The 15,802-nt window shown below is 42.1% G+C and overlaps 1 long non-coding RNA gene across 1 annotated transcript; it reads left to right on the top strand.

The window, feature by feature from the left end:
• Window positions 1–4,207: 4,207 nt before the first annotated feature.
• LOC130466947 (uncharacterized) lies at window positions 4,208–6,003 on the top strand. Its single transcript, XR_008927107.1, has 3 exons — window positions 4,208–4,391; window positions 4,675–4,737; window positions 5,633–6,003. It is a non-coding gene; the product is annotated as an uncharacterized lncRNA (long non-coding RNA).
• The last annotated feature ends 9,799 nt before the right edge of the window (window positions 6,004–15,802 follow it).

The following is a 15,802-nucleotide window of genomic DNA, read 5'->3' as shown; positions in this document are numbered from 1 at the left end:
CTACTTTTCTAGGCTTGATGTTCCCAAAGTTTTCCGCTTGAGGGCCTTGAGTTTTTGTATCTTTGCTCGCTTCCTCTTTTCGAAGCAGGGGTTTGGCAATTGTTGATGCCTCCCTAATAGAAATTGTAGAGCAGTTTGCTAGTGGTCGGGACCCAATGTCACTCGTGATTGGCGAAACATTGATGGGCCTTAACATGTTGAAGTCGGACCCCTCTTCTTTGCCGTCGGGAAGTCCAGTATTACTCCAAGTAAGGATCTGGAGCCTTCTTGTATGCTGAATTTGTACTTGTATTAGAATTTTGAATGTTGAATTTTGAAATGCATTTCTTGTATACTCCCCAAGGTTTGGCTTATGGAGAGGCTCATGCTGGTGGCACCACCGGAGAACATGGAGAGCTATAATATAAAAGGGTTCACCGTGCTGCCCCTGATGTATGGCCGGCTTTCATTGGACGAGTGGCGAAGCGCACTCTCTGGGATTGAATCTTGTATAATGTGGGTAGTTCCTTGGTGGGGAATTGCTGCCATGAGGCATGCCCCTGATTCTACTGCTTTGAGGGTGCCAAGCCTCACAATGCTGGTCTTCTACTCGCCTGCTCGAGTGATGAGACAATATGGCTTGAAACAGGAGATCCCGGACTGTATTGAAGAGAACCCGAAACCTGTTGTGCTGAATGCCAATCGTCTTGAAGTTTGGAGGCGGTATTGGGTCGCCAAACCATTCTTGAGTATTCAGTTCCCACCTGAGTCAGTTACTCTGTCTGCGGGGTACATTGTATGGATGAGAGGCCTAAGCTAGAGGGACATTTCTCTCTCCGGACCGGCTAGAGTCCGAGGTTCTAGAGCTAGACGTCCTGCATCAACTGACTATGAGGAAGGTGACGGGAGTGTGGCCCATCCGGTGCTTGACCGTTTGGAGTCCAAAGGAGGTTCTTCGTCCTCCCGTCTTGGAAGGTTAGCAAGTTCCTTCTCCCGCCGCTTGGGCAAGGGGAAGATTGATGATTGATTGCGGGAGGAGCCAGGGGATAGTACTCAAGGTGCCAAGACTCGAGAGCATAGTCGCCCGACCCTAGATCTTTGTAGGCTAAATGTGTTTGAAATTGTATTGAAAGGAATTGTGTTTAGAATGTGTTTGGAAGATGTGTTTAGAAAATGTGTTTAGGAAGTGAAAAGGCTTTGAACTTTGCTTCACTTGATCCAGACTTTGTATTTGAATTAGCTTTGAAGGCCTTAGAGCCAAATAAAGAGTTGTTGTGTTAAATTCCGCTTGAACATGCTTTGCTTTGAATTGGCACATTTGGAATAAAGACAACAACAATTGAATTTTGAAATTTGATTTGATTTTTAGGATGCCCTTAATTGAGGAAATTTTGAATTTTTTTGTATTAAAGTGGTCGGGCCTCGAAATGAGGTTGCCTACGTGTCCCGTCCCCAAGCCTTGCAAACCAGTGTGCTATGCCCACAGCTCTTTCAAAGAAAAGCAGTCTTGAAGATTTTAGCATGTAGGTTGTGAATGAGGACTTAGAACACCATCTGTTATACTCAATGGACGAGGTAGTAGTAGATATCAGGCCAATTTCCCGTCAAAATATGTAGGCCGGACATAGTTCTGACTACCTTACATGACTTTGAATTGGATTCTTGAATTTGAACATGGAACTTAGACATAGAACTTTTTGAGTTGATCGAGGTTTGTCAGAGATCTGAATTCTGTTCCATCGACGTCTGTTAGTTCGACTGCTCCCCCGGAGAGGATCTTCTTGACAATGTATGGGCCTGCCCAGTTGGGTTTGAATTTTCCCCTTGGGTCCATGATGCTTTTGCGAAGGGTTTTCAGGACAAGCTCGCCTTCCTTGATGTTTCGGGTTCTGGCCCTTTTGTTGAAATGTCTGGCCACTCGGCGCTGATAGACTTGTACATGGTGAGCGGCTTGAAGCCGACGCTCATCGAGCATGACTAGCTCGTCGTATCTTGCTTGTACCCATGCAGCTTCTGGGATTTTGCTTTCGAGGACTATCCTTAGAGAAGGTATCTCTAGCTCGATAGATTGTACTGCCTCCATTCCATAGACCAAGGAAAATGGAGTTGCACCAGTTGAAGTACGAATTGAAGTTCGATACCCCCACAATGCGAAATGCAGCTTCTGGGGCCAGTCCTTGTAATTGGTAGTCATTTTCATGATGATGGTCTTGACATTCTTGTTGGCTGCTTCGACTGCTCCATTGGTTTGTGGGCGATAAGGCGAAAAGCGATGATGTTGAATCTTGTATTCGGTGAATAGATCTTCACACTCTCCTTGAAAATGGGTTCCCTGGTCACTGATTAACTCGTGAGGAACGTCGTATCTGCATATGATGTTTTCTTGTATGAACTGGGCCACTTGCTTGGAACCCAACACTTTGAATGATCTGGCCTCGACCCATTTGGTGAAGTAGTCGATAGCAACCAGTATGAACACATGACCCTCGATGCCTGTTGGAGTGACTTTGCCAATGACGTCGATACCCCAGGCTGAGAATGGCCACGGTGATGATTGAGAGTATAACAATGATGGGGGAATGTGCTTCAGATTCGCACACTTTTGGCAGGTAGGACATTTCTTGACAAAGAAGTAACGATCCCGTTCGAGGGTAGTCCAGTAGTATCGAGCCCTGATGATCCTGAGGGCTAGCATCTTCCCATTCATGTGGGTGCCACAGACTCCAGCGTGTATGTCGTCCATGACTCTTTGAGCTTCGTGCTTGTCAACACATTGGAGGTTAGGACCGCCACGAGACCTTTTGTATAGAATGCCGCCTTCTATGACGAAATTGGCTGATTGTAGTCGTAGAGCCCTTTAATTCTTCTTGAAAAGTGCGAGGAATACTCTGAATTTTGTAGATACCTTTGAATGTCTGTAAACCAAGGTTCATCTCTGTCTTGCTCGACGTCGTCAATAGCATGGACATACGCTGCTTCTTGACGCGTTTCAATTGTAAGCGGCATTTCAGCCATGCCGTTTGGAATGTTGATCATTGAGGCCAGCTTTGCCAGTGCATCGGCGAATTGGTTTTCCTCTCTCGGAAGGTATGTATAGCGAAGCTCTTCTATTTGCTCAGACAGCTGCTCAAGATAAGACTGGTATGGATCCAAGCTTTCGCTCCTTACTTTTCATTTGCCGGAAATTTGATTGATGATTAGGGAAGAATCCCCGTATGCTCGAAGTTCCTGGACGCCCAATGCTAAGGCGGCTTCCAGGCCCATGATGCATGCTTCATATTCTGCCGCGTTGTTTGTGACGTTGAATTGCAGTTTTGCTAATATAGGAATGTGAGTGCCGTCTGGGGCTACTAGAATTACTCCAACACTACACCCGTTCTGATTCGAAGCACCGTCAAAATGCATTGACCAACTGTCATCACTGGTCATTAAGATTTGCTCGTCGGGTAAGTCGTAATCCTCCTCTTCTGCCTCGATGGGACAGTCGGCTAGGAAGTCTGAGACTGCTGAACCCTTGATAGACTTCTGCGGGATGTATTTGATATCGAATTCTGCTAACATGACCAACCACTTGGACAACCGTCCGTTGAGAGCTGGTTTTTCGAATAGATACTTGAGAGGATCCGCTTTGCTGATCAAATGTACTGTATGGGAGAGCATGTAGTGCCGTAGTTTCTTTGTGGCCCAAACCAAGGCGATGCTGAGTTTCTCGAGCTGAGTGTACTTGGTCTCGTACTCGATCAGATTTTTGCTTATGTTGTATACGGCATTCTCCTTGCCTTCAACTTCCTGGCCGAGCATAGCCCCTACTGTTGAATTTGTTGTTGTGAGGTAGAGCCTGAGGGGAATCCCTGGCATGGTTGGCTTTAGTACTGGCGGGTTCGAAAGGTAGTTTTTGATAGTGTCGAATGCATGCTGACAGTCGTCATCCCACACTTTGGGCTCGCTTTTTCGGAGCTTTCGAAATACCGTTTCACAGATCATTGTGAGTGTAATACCCCGATTTTTCGGGTATTTTATACTAAATTATTCTAGTAATTTAAAATAATTTTATGATTTTAAATAAATTTAAATGATTTTAAATTAATAAATTTCTAATAGTTTGATTTTCAGACTTTATTACTTATTTAAAATCTTAATTATTAAATTAGTAGATTTCATTAAACCTAATTATAAATATAACCTAAAACAATGTTTTTCAATATTAACCCTGTTTTGGTATCCTCCAGCCGTTTCTCTAATTTCCCCTCTCACAATCATCATCAACCTCCATTAATCTTCAAATGCTTGTTTCAATAGATCGGTGTTGGCCACAACCACCGCTCGTCTGTCTCCGGCGACCAAGGTGTTTCCACTCTTTCTTCAATCCATTCCAGAACCTGTTTTTGTAGCTTCATCCTCGTAAGAAAATGGTTAGGTTAAGAAGTTGACATTTCATCTTGTGTTGTAAATTAAATGGCGTATTGGTATATATATTCTAGTTAAGTGTTGCTTTAAAAAAAAAAAACACTTTATGGCACTGGCCCTGTTTTATAAATCGTCATTCATATTTCAGTAGTGTAATCAAGATTACATTAATATTCTAAATAGTTATGGCATCTAGGTTTTATTTCTTAGTTTAGTAATTCCACTAATTTTGTTGATAACTGGTATAATTGGGCAACTAAATTTTTTATTTTAATTGTTTACTGGTAGAACAACGTGGCGGGTGTAGGGATCTCGCAAGGACATTCGTAGGACATAGTACGTGTATGCAAGGTAATTTTTGATGTCCATCATTTTTAGGTCCCGTTAAAAAAAGTATTTGGATATATTTATGTGTTATTATGGGCTATGGAGATTAAGTGATTGTGTATATATATGAGTTATACGATTTAAGCATATGTGCATATCTAATACATGTTAGTAGTATTATTATGAGAACACATGAACTCTATAATAATTCTATATGAAAGTGTTACTGATTCTCATGGAAATTTATAAACTTTGGACCAATTAGTGGATGGTTGTCATTGAAATTGGTGGTTGACATTGAAAGTGAAAACTAATGGAGCATGCTAAACTCTTGGTAAAAAGAAGCGTAAGCCAGTATTAATGTACTTACTGTGTTTTGATCATTTTCTGTCGAATACTAGTTTTACATGTCTGAATCTTATTAAAATACTAATTACTTAAAGTATAATCTCGGAGGGAAAATCCCGTAAGGGTTAGGAACAGGTTGCCCTTCTAGATGTTATTCTATCGGTGCACTTTAGTGGAGACCCGGTAGGCTTCTAGTAGGTTTCTATTATTCTGTATTAAACTTTCTGCTTAGTCTTCCTCCTAATTCTATTGATGCGCGGTCGCGGAGACCCATAGTTAATTAGTGAGGGGTGTGCACACTAGGGACATTCTGTACTCATCTTACTTTGGCCGTTCTCAAGGGTTACGCGCGACCCTTAGCGTTCTCTTTCCCTCACTTAATTAATAATGATCTTATGTGATAAGTTTAATAATGAAATTATTAAATTGATACTTGTTGTTTAATTACTTAAAACGTTTTCAAACTAAAATTATTTATTTTACGGGATGGAGTTGGAATTAATCAGTTTATCTGATTTTAAGGAGTTTGTCTCTCTTGTCTTTTTTTTTTTTTTTCTATTTATATTTGCAGGTTTGTAAAGGTATTTGGCTACGAGTGAGGAGACACTAAGAATAACCACCTAGTCAAGAGGCAATTTCTATTTCAGTCTAAGTTGGATTTTGTTATTTATTTTATGGGTTTTGGTTGTAACTTTTTATGGGCCACCTTTTAGACCACTTGGTTAATTTTGACTTTAATAGTTTTAAATTGTTTTGTTGCTTTGCATTTATTTTCTATGGAGAATAAATGTAGCAGTGACACTCCCAAGGTTTGGACGGTTGTTTTATGAAATAATAAGAGGGTTTTTGATTATATAAAAAGGTCTAAATTTTGGGGGTGTTATAGTGAGTCTTGAAATGAACCTACTGATATATTGTAGTCTGCCGAGAAAACCCCAAATTTCCTTTTCATTCGTTAGTGGTTGCATCTCGAGAATTGCTTTGATTTTCGAAAGATCAGCCTCTATGCCTCGAGAGCTGATAACATATCCGAGTAACTTGCCTGACGTTACCCCGAATGCACACTTTTGAGGATTGAGCCTCATGATGTATTGCCTGAGCCTGTTGAAAAACTTTCAAAGTACTGAGGTATGCTCGTGTCGCTCTTTGGATTTGACAATCATGTCGTCGACATATTCCTCAATTTCCCTGTGAATCATATCGCTCATGATGGCTGTGGCTGTTCTTTGATAGGTTGCTCCTGCGTTCTTTAGTCCGAACGGCATAACTGTATAGCAATATGTACCCCACTGAGTGATGAAGGTTGTCTTCTCCATATCCTCCTCTGCCATGGGAATCTGGTTGTAGCCTGCATACCCGTCCATAAAAGAGAGTAAGGCATGATTTGCGGTGTTGTCGACCAGGATGTCGATGTAGGGTAATGGAAAACCGTCTTTAGGGCTGGCCCTGTTAAGATCTCTGTAGTCCACACACATTCGTACTTTGCTGTCTTTCTTTGGAACTGGGACGACATTTGCGATCCATTTTGGATACTTTGCTTCTCGAATAAACCCGGCCTCTAGCTGCTTGGAGACCTCTCCTTGAATTTTGAGGGAAACGTCCGGTTTCATGGGAGTTTCTGCTTGATGGGCTTTGAACCTGGAATGAGGTGAATTGTATGCTGACCGATGCTTGGATCAACCCCTGGCATATCATGATAGGACCATGCGAAGACGTCTATGTACTATGAAAATAGCTTGATAAGGTCATCCCGCTCTACTTGAGAAAGAGTTAAACCAATCTGAACTAGTTTTGAATCACTGTTGTTAGAAAGGTTGATTTTTTACTGTTTCCTCAATTATGGGCGTCCTATAGCTTTAGAATTTCAAAATCAGTTTCTTGCGAAGCAAAGTTGTTTGGATTAGGATTGTGTTTTGAATTAGAACTTGAAGAGTAAGTAGAAATTGAAGTGTTATTGAAATCAGCAATCATTACATCGACTATTTTGACTTGAAGCTCGGCCTTTAAAGGCTCTTGATTGATGCAAGACTCTAGTTCTAGACTCTTAGACTCATTGCTAGACTCAGATCCAGACTCATCCTCTGACTCGGACTTGCTCATCATAGACCCTTCGCCCACAGTAATCTTGATCATTTTTCCATTTGGAGCAGATATCTTGAGGGACTTTATCCGGGTTGGTATTGAGGTTGGCTACGGTGGCCATGAGCTGAGTGATTTGATCGACAGTGGCCATTTGAATTGATTCTTGAAAGGGACTTGAAGCTTGATTTGTAGGAGATGAACTGGCTACTCGTTCGATGCCAGCTATGAGGGAGGCTAGGGCTGATGGAGTTCTTTTCAACCTCTCTCCTCTTCGGCGAACCCACAGGAACCCCCGACTCCTATTTAGGACACACCACATAATTTAGAACTTGGACTTCCCGACACATGATATGATATGCATGCAATGAATGAGACCTAGACTTAACTCTAAGTGCCACTCCGAAGATTCAGGATTTTGGATTTTTGTACTCGTATTCAGGATTTGCAACCCGTTGGAAGTGTTTGAGAGGAGCCTTCATTCTTTTGTGGAAGTTGACTCTTTGTACTAGAACTTGGAATATCGAAAGAATATTTCGACCTTTCGGAGATTGAACTATTTTAGGGGAATTTCAACCCATTGAGAATTTCGAAATTGGACTTGTATTAGGAGATTGAATTTTGTATTATTTCAAGGGGATTTCAACCCGTCAATATTTTAGGGAATTTCAACCCGTCGGACTTGGAGTATTTGAAGGGAATTTCAACCCGATTGAAAGGGAATTGATTTTGTATTATTTCAAGGGAATTTCAACCCGTCAATATTTTAGGGGAATTTCAACCCGTCAATATTTTAGGGGAATTTCAACCCATTGATAGGACTTGGAATATTTTAGGGGAGTTTCAACCCAAGAATAGGATGCGAAATTTGAACTTGTACTATTTTAGGGGATTTTTAACCCATTGGAAAGTTCGACTTGTATTATTTCACGGGATTTTCAACCCATTGGAAGTATTTGGAAATGGGGTTTGTATTATTTCAGGGGATTTTCAACCCGTTGGAGAATTGGAACTTGTATTATTTCAGGGGATTTTCAACCCATTGGAAAGAGAGGGTTTTGAACTTGTATTATTTCAAGGGATTTTCAACCCATTGGAAATGTTTGGAATTTGAATTTGAGAGTAACGGAAAACAAGGATTTGTAGCTCGAAAATGAGTTTGAAGTTTGAATTTGATTCGAAGTTTTGAACTTTGAAATGGAAAAGACGCACTTTTGTATATAGAAAATCCGGCATTATGTCGCCATGGATTTAAGACATTGAATTTGGGAATTTGAAAGTCCGGCATTATGCCGCCGTTGACTTGGAAATTTAAAGTGTTTGAAAATGAGATTGAATGAGGGAGATTATGCCATCATGGATTTGGAATTGGGAGCTTCGAATATAGGACTCGAGATTTGAAGGTTTGGAATTTTGAACTTCGAACTTGAGGTTTGAAATATGGAATGGAAAAGTCGACATTACGACGGTATGAACTTGGAACTTGAAATTTTGAGCATAGGACTTGAAATTCGAAAGATTGACATGGGATTTGAGGTTTGAAAATTGGAGTTGAAAAGGTTGGCATTACGCCGGCCATGAGCTTGGACATTTGAACTTGAGGTTTTGAGATTTGCAACTTGAGCTTAAGGCTTGAAGACTTGAACGTTTGAAATAGAAAATCCGGCATGACGCCGTTGGATTTGAGTTTTGAACTTAGAATTCGAAATTTTGACTAGGAAATCCGGCATTATGACGCCGTTGGATTTGAGTTTTGAACTTGAAAATAGGAATTTTGACTAGAAAATCCGGCATTATGACGCCGTTGGATTGAATCTTGACTCGAAACTTGAAACTTGAATTAGAAAATCCGGCATTATGACGCCGTTGGATTTGGACTTGAAAATTGAGGTTTGGACTAGAAAAATTGGATTGGACTTGAAACTCGAAATTTGGACTAGAAAATCCGGCATTATGACGCCGTTGGATTTGAGTTTGAATTTGAAACTTGAGGTTCGAAATGGGAAATCCGGCATGACGCCATTGGATTTGAGTTTGAATTTAAAACTTGGAATTTGAAATGGAAAATCCGGCATTATGACGCCGTTGGATTGCATTTTGTATTTGAAACTTGGAATTTGGACTCCAAAATCCGACATTATGACGCCGTTGGATTGAATTTTGAATTTGGCATTTGTGCGTGAGGCGTGTTTGAAGGTTTTGAATCAAATGGAATGGCACTCCTAAAAGACCTTAAATCGGCGATTGCATGAGGTTTGAATGATGCTCCTAGGGGCTTGGTTTCCTAGTTGGAGGCTAATTGGTTTTGGCAAGCTAGAACTCGAGGTTAGCCATTCACGCGTGCAAAGACGCCCACAAAATGCACAAGTAGCACGTTGTCACACTAATCATGAATATGAATGCGACATGCAAAGTTCTCAACCTAAGGTCGGTCTAAGTTTTGTATGATGCAAGTGGTCGGCTTTGGGTGTCAAAAGGTACTCCACTAAGAGACGGATCCGGCGACAACTTGCACATCTGCCTAAGGGACGTGTGTGTCGGCAGACGGCCTCCATACTTGACATCGGGAATGTCAAGTAAATGCCAAGTTTTGGTAGACGCGGAAATGGTCACACACTTTGGTCGGGAACCGTGTGGAGAGTCACCATTTCGTTGCCCCCGGGGCTAGCCCGAATATAGAACACATCCGTTTGGGCAAGGTAGAAATTCATTTTGCACAATATGGTTTTCGAAAAATGCATGAAATGCCTAGAAATTGAAATTCGACATTCGTTCTCGAGGTTTGGGAGCGTCCTTCCAGATTCAAAAATAGACTAACTCCCAACCCGAAAAGTTGAGCAAAAGTGGGCGACAAGCCATTGTGAGCCACTGTCCTGGATGTAGGCTGTGGCGTTGGGCGCAGGTGGCTGCGCCTGGCGCTAGTGCTGGCATCCAGTACTTAAGCAGATCAGTGGCTTGCTGCTTGAAATCTGCTCGCATTTTCGAAATTGAAATTGGAAATGTCCCCAATGGAGTCGCCAGAATTGTAGGGGGGTGTTTTTTGCGTATGTATTGCAATTCCCTACAAGGGGGGCGGTTTTTAGAAACCACCGTATTTTTGTACCTCGAAGGAGTCGCCACCAGACATTTTTTAAGGTCTTGTTTGGAAAGACCGCAAATGACTCTATTAGGATAAGACTTGAATCTTCGAAACCGATGGGTGAAATCCGGGCACGGGAACAAGATGCTTATTCCGCAAGCTTTAGAAATTATTCGAGTACGTGACATAGCATTTTAGAAAATACCCTAGTTTAGACTATGTGGGTTTGAATTTAGAGCAAATAGAATCTCTACTTTGTATGGTGGTCACTTTGCTTTAAAGGTAATTTAAGGGAACCTAAGATCGGTTTGTCCCAAGAAATTATCTTTGTTAAGCGTGATGTAACCTTGCATTTTTTTGTATTTAGCATGTACGGTGATGAAAGCAATAAAGCAAATAAAGCAACATCTCAATAGTAAATAAGTGAGGAATTAGTAAATACAAGACCCCCTAGAGATGGACTAGGGAGTAGGTCCACATTGCCTAGAAAGACTAGGCAGGTAAAGATGCGGAATTGAAATGCGGAATTGAAAGTGCGATATTGAAATTGCGGAATTGAAATGTGCATAATTGAAATTGCAATATTGAAAGGTGCATAATTGAAATTGCGATATTGAAATTTGTACTTGGGCACATGAGATTCGAACGCCAAGCGGCTCCTTAAAAATAAGTGCGCCCGACATGAATTCAAAGCAAAAAATCTCAACTTGGGAGAAGTTGCTCATCCCAAATCCTAGATTTTGCATATAGAACTTGAACTTGAAAGTTTGAATCTTGAAATATTGAACTTGAAATATTTGAACTTGAACTTGAAATATTGAACTTGTACTTGAAATATTGAAACTTAAGAGACTAGAATCTCAAAGATCGGGCCTTTTAATGTTGAAAAGGTTAGATATTTGATGTGCTCTTACTTAGAAAGGATCCTAGTTTAGGGAAGTAGTCATGAGCAACCCTAAACATTGTGGGATCTTGAAATTTGAAAACTTGAACTTGTATATTGAAAAATGGAGTCTTGAATCTCAAAAGGCCAAACCTTTAAAAGTTAAAAGGTGTCATCTTTGATTAATCCATGCTTGAAAGTGATTGTAGTTCAAAGAAGTGATTGAAAACAACTTTGAACATCCTTGGATCTTGAAAGTTTGCATTTTTGTATTTAGAAAAGTTTGGATTTTGAAAAAATGCATGATTGTTGCAAGTGACATTTTTAGTAATAAAAATGCCAACTTGCTAATCATTTTTGAAGTAGGAAAATTAAAGAAACATGATTGAATATGGTGGGATTCGGAATTACCTATTTAGGTTTAGGCAAGAATTCCTTTTAGAGCTCCCAATTGCTTAGAACTTGAAGTTTGTATGTGTTTTTGAAGGATTTTTTGATTTGGATTTGAGGCGTAATTTTGGTATTACGACGTTGTATATTGAATCTGCCTCCCTTAATGCTGGAAATTATGGGGTATTTATAGGAAAAATGGCTGCAAAACGCCAGCCATTGCCAGCGCAGCACGCAGCTGGCAGCGCTGGGTGCTGGTGACGTGGCGTGGATGCCGCCAAAACAAGGACGCGGGATCCGTCCTTGATTTGTCTTGTATTGATGTACCTTCGTACGAATAGTACGACGCTTGGAACGTAGTGTTTATTGGGGGTTAAGACTTGATTTTGCGTCTAAAAACAAGCCGTTTCGGGTTTTGAATTCCGGTTTTACGGGACGGGGCCCTACTTGCTCGGTTTTGTGCGTCGGCGCCCAAATTTGACTTGCCTTATATGATTTTGAGTGGAAAAGGCTTAGTAAAATCGTTGGAATGGTCTACTAGATGAGATTGTACTTGGATTTTGAAATTGGTTTTTGAGAATTTTATTAATTACCGAGTTTCGGAAGGGGAACGGCCTCGGGGATTGGATTTTGGATCTTTGTATTTTGGAGATGTTCTTAGCAATTGGGATTTCCGCACGGAGTTGCTCCAACCGCCTAGTAAGGATAATGGTATCGTCATCATCCCAGAGGGGAGACACAAATTAGGTGTCTACAATATGAGTCATAAAACATTACTGATAGTTGCAAACCAATACTCAAAATCAACGACACACCAGGAACCTATTACACATTCCTAACCAAGTCAACTAGCCAAGCACCAAGTCCACAAATAGTTAGTCAGAGTTGACTCATGTTATGGCATCAATGTAATCGAATATCAAATCATGGCTAACACATCCACATTGCTCGTTATCAAATACCAAGAATCAAAACAATTTTCAATCAAAGGGGCACAGGGAAGCATGATTTTACATTCATCGGAACGTATTTTTGTATTTTTTTTCAAAGCGATAAACTAATATAGAAAGCAATAGCACACCAAAATAAACACACAAATAATAAGAAAATACAAAAATGAAAAGAAAACATACCTAATATGTACAGGTAAGTGAAACACCCCCCAAGCTAAATCAGACAATGTCCTCATTGGCTCAAGGGATACCGAACCATCTCGATCATCCTCAGCATCATTGATGGCCTTGACCATCATCACCATCATCACCACCGTGACCACCATGACCGCTAGGGCCCTCTCCATACCCACCGTAGTAGTGGGTGGGTGTGAAAGTGCCCATGGCACCGGGAGCTCCATATCCCTCCGCGGAATAGGTAAACCAGGAAGGGTGTTTGGCATCCTGAGGAATATAGCCCTGCCTGGCGTACTAATCATAAATAGGGAACATGGCTCTCTGGTGATCACTCGCAAAGTCATGAAATCCGATCTCGAGCCTGTCCAACCGCTCCTGAATGGAGCGTTGCTCCTCCTCTGGTGTCGGGCCACCCTGTGGCCTCCCCTCATCCTGACGACGCCCCCTCCTAAAGTAGGTGCGAGGCTCGGGCTGAAACTGGTGGGGCTCTGGCTGTGGGTCGGGTTGGGGCCCAAGCTCTTGCTCTTGCTCAGCCCCAACATACAAATAATGAGCCTGGCCGGGTCTAAAACGGGTGCGGCCCTGAGGGTCAGGCAAGGTGAAAAGCCAGTTTCCCTCAAACATCCAAAACATGGCACCCGGGCGAAACAACCCATGCTCGCCCTGCAAGCGGCGAAGCCCGGTAAAATAGGCCAAATCTAGCATGTTGCTACCCAAAACCGGTATCTGGTTGGCCTCTACAAACCCCACTATGGCCATAGCAATGTGGGTGATCAACCCACCAATGGTGATGCGAGTGGTGTGTGAGCTAGTGGCTATTGAGTAAAGGTGGGAAGCCATATGATGGGCCAAGTTCATTGTATACTTATCCCCCCCCCCCTCTAGCACGTAACCACCCAAAATCTCTAACTCCGTACTCCTAATATTCAAGTTCTCCTCCCTTCCGAAGATGGTGAACCCCAGAAACCTGTAGAATACAATGGGGACAGGGTGTTGAATCCTAGAAGCATGCAAGTGTTGCATACTACCGGGATCACTATTTCCGGTCATCTTTCCCCACATTTCGTTATTGTTATGCGCATTCCCAGCCTTTCTACTGGGGGTAGTGGACAAACCAAAAATCCTACCAAAGTCCTCAATACCCAAATGTACATCACGGTTCATCAAACGAAAATGAACCGAAGACACATCCTTATAACCATTTTTACGCAAATGCAAAGAACTCAAAAACTCCAAAGTCAATCGCCTAAAAGTGATACGCAACATTCTATACTTATTCTTCATACCAACACCATAAAAGACTCGTTTGACATCCTGTTAAATACCCATATCATGTAATGATTTTTGGCAGATAAAACGGGTAGGAATTACCTCCCTCTTTTTGAGGTGGACGAACCGATCCCGTTGCCACTCCGTAGTAAAGATAATTTCCGGAAAATCCCGGGTCAGCTTCGAACTGGGGCGGCGGCGGTGGTGGTGTCGGCTCACGAGCCCGGCTTGTAGAAGCCTCTTCTTGGTTCCTTGCTTGGATGGTGCAATTTCTTTTAGGACGGTTAGCCATGAAAGAAAATCTGAGTTTTATAAGGTTTTTGGGGTTTTGGGTGAAATTTGGGGATTTTTTGGAGAGTGGAAGAATCTGAAATTAATTGGGTGGAGGTTGTAGAGGATGATGAGAGGAAGATTTTGATGTATGGTTTTTTGAATTTGGTGGAGAAATGAGTGAGATATGAGGGTTTGAAGAATTTTAGAGTCGGGGTTTAATGGAGGAAGAGAGAGAAATTAAGGTTGAAGATGAAGAATATAATGAGGGAAGTGAAGTGCCCGTGCCTTATTACCCGCAGAATCGCGTTCCGCCCGATCGGGCAAAAGTTCGCCCGATCGGGCGAAATAGTATACTTCGGAAACTGTCGATGGGCGCCCGATCGGGCGAACCTCGCCCGATCCGGATCGGGCGATCTGCGAACTGCCTCCAGGTGTTCATTCTTCAACTCAGACCCCTCCTCCAGCCTTTATATGACGTCATCAACAACCGCCCGATCGGACGGGCTTTTGCCCGATCGGGCATCTTACTCGACAACCGGCCCGATCGGGCCATTTTCGCGCGGTCGGACGATATTTGATCATTCTGCACACGTCGATACGCGCCCGATCGGGCGCACCTCGCCCTATCCGCATCGGGCGATTTGCAGGCTACTCCGTTTCAGCTTTAATTTCACTTTTTTGAACTTGGAGCATTAGACCTGCACACTATTAAACACCCAAACAGCATAATTCCCTCTTCTCACCTCTCCAATACCAAAAACTACACTGAAACACACACTTAAGAAAAATTACACTAAAACACACAAACGAAAGCAAAAATCATACTACTGAAAGCGATAAATGGATAGTGAAGTACTCATCCCCCAAATAGATTGATGCAATGTCCCCATTACACAATCCCAGTTTACTACGCAGAAAACGAAAGGAAGGGGATGAGAGCCACGACAACTCATCGAATGGGGGCACCAAAGATGGTGCCATCTGGTGTCAAATCAGTTGCCTTGGATGAGCTATGTGGCGCGGAAAGTGACAGATCACGACCCCGATCATGAATATGGTGCCCACCGTTGACAGAATCTTCGGCCTTTTGGGTCACAAAGTCATCAAGCCGTGCCCCTTTTTGAACCCACGCCAAAGAGTTGATACTCCGGCCACCTCCACCTGAAAAGAAATTCGAAACACGTGCTTTCTTCGAAGAGTTATTAGGATTAGTGTGAGCTAATTCATTATTGAAATAATCATTAGACACATTGACACCAAAACACGACTCCTCAATCATGGGACTCTTAGCAACATGGGTCAAATTGAAAGTAACTTTGTCATCCCCCACATTTAAAGTTAGCTTGCCATTTTTAACATCAGTGATTGCCCCTGCGGTGTGTAGGAAGGGTCTACCTAATATAATGGGAATCTGTCTGTCCTCTTCCATGTCCAACACAACAAAGTCAACAGGAATAAAAAATTTACCCACCCTAACAGGCACATGTTCTAGAACACCTAGGGGGTATTTCACAGATCAGCCATTGGCAGAATTATGTTGGTAACTTTTAAATCACCTATGTTTAATTTAGTGCAGACAGACAGGGGCATGACACTAACACTGGTGCCTAAATCGCATAAAGTTTGGTCAATAAAAAG

The sequence above is a fragment of the Spinacia oleracea genome, chromosome 2, assembly GCF_020520425.1.
Source record: "Spinacia oleracea cultivar Varoflay chromosome 2, BTI_SOV_V1, whole genome shotgun sequence".
Classification (NCBI taxonomy): domain Eukaryota; kingdom Viridiplantae; phylum Streptophyta; class Magnoliopsida; order Caryophyllales; family Amaranthaceae; genus Spinacia; species Spinacia oleracea.
This window is presented reverse-complemented; position numbering and strand designations above follow the sequence as displayed.